Source organism: Theobroma umbraticum, unplaced genomic scaffold (genome assembly GCF_002168275.2).
Source record: "Theobroma umbraticum cultivar Fairchild unplaced genomic scaffold, ASM216827v3 scaffold_81.0, whole genome shotgun sequence".
In the NCBI taxonomy this organism is placed as follows: Eukaryota; Viridiplantae; Streptophyta; class Magnoliopsida; order Malvales; family Malvaceae; genus Theobroma; species Theobroma umbraticum.
Window position 1 is genome coordinate 4,575,932 of NW_018397268.1, and position 1,348 is coordinate 4,577,279.

Here is a 1,348-nt window from a genome sequence, read left to right on the forward strand (position 1 = left end):
TATTTTAATATTATTTTATTAATAAAATATTATTTTATTTTAAAGTTTTCCACTTGTCTCCTTGAGTCTCAAAGTGTCTCACTTTGCCTCGGTTCACTTCCAAATCACCTTTTAACTTACTAATTCATCCTTGATAAAAATATGATTATTTAATTATTATTTCTCACGTACAAAATATTTTATTTTATAATATTCTTTTCATCCATTACTGCTCTTTGGCACTTTGACTTTCGTCAATTGATCCTTTATCTTATCGATTGAGTCTTATTGACTCCTATTTGAGAATACAAGGTGTTACAAATTACCCATTCCACAGCTCAAATTTTTAAAGTTTTAAGACCTATGGATTGGGGAAACAATTTAAATCAATTTTGAAAAATTTTAAAAAAAATTTTCAATGACAATGGACCATTGGCTCGTGTTTAATTACTGAGATTATCAACAGGCATGGTTCAACACTTTTCTTTTCAATAATAAATATAATCGACATTCTTGGTTAATGTATTTCAAATATGGAAATCAATATAAATTTTCATCATGGTTTTCACATTGGTGGAATTGGTTTGGTCCTTTAAGGGAAATACTTCCCTCAAAAATTGATTCATTATTTCAAAAGTTTTCTAAAATCTTCCAACCAGAACCAGACCAACAAAATTTACATGTCTCAATACATTTTTTCTCAAAACTAATCTTATCATGGATCACGCCATGGGATTATGCCAATGATACTGACCCACAGTTTGAAGCACCAATGGTCATCAGAATCTTCAAGACCAAATGGTGGGAAAAGTTTGACAATAGAAAATATGATAATCAGTTTCTTGAAGCATGGTTCGAAACGAATCCAAAACTCTGCAAAAGTGGACAAGTAACATAGAAGAATGCAAGATTCCTGCAAGCCAAATTCAATGCTAGTGCTCTCCTTATCCAAGCAAAGATCAAAACAGAGTACAAAAGAATAATGACAGAAATGCTCAGCTCTCTAAACTCTAACAAGGAACCTGAAACAGATGCAGAAGACACAGCATCTTTAAGACAGACAATAGACCTTACCGAAGATGAGGAAGACATCCCTCTAAGATGAAAAAAGTAAAACAAATCCACTTGTGACCTTGCAAAAGCAAGAAAGCAGCATACAGAGAAAAAATAGACTCTAATCTCTAAAAAAGAGAATCACAAGGAAAAAGCAGTAGACAGTGATCTTGTAGAAAAAGCAGACTCTTGTGACCCTACAAAAAGCAAGAAAGAAGTAGATAGAGAAAAAGTAGATTTTGATCTCTAAAAAAGAGAATCACGAGGAAAAAGCAACAGACAGTGATCCTGCAGAAAAAGCAAACTCTTATGACCC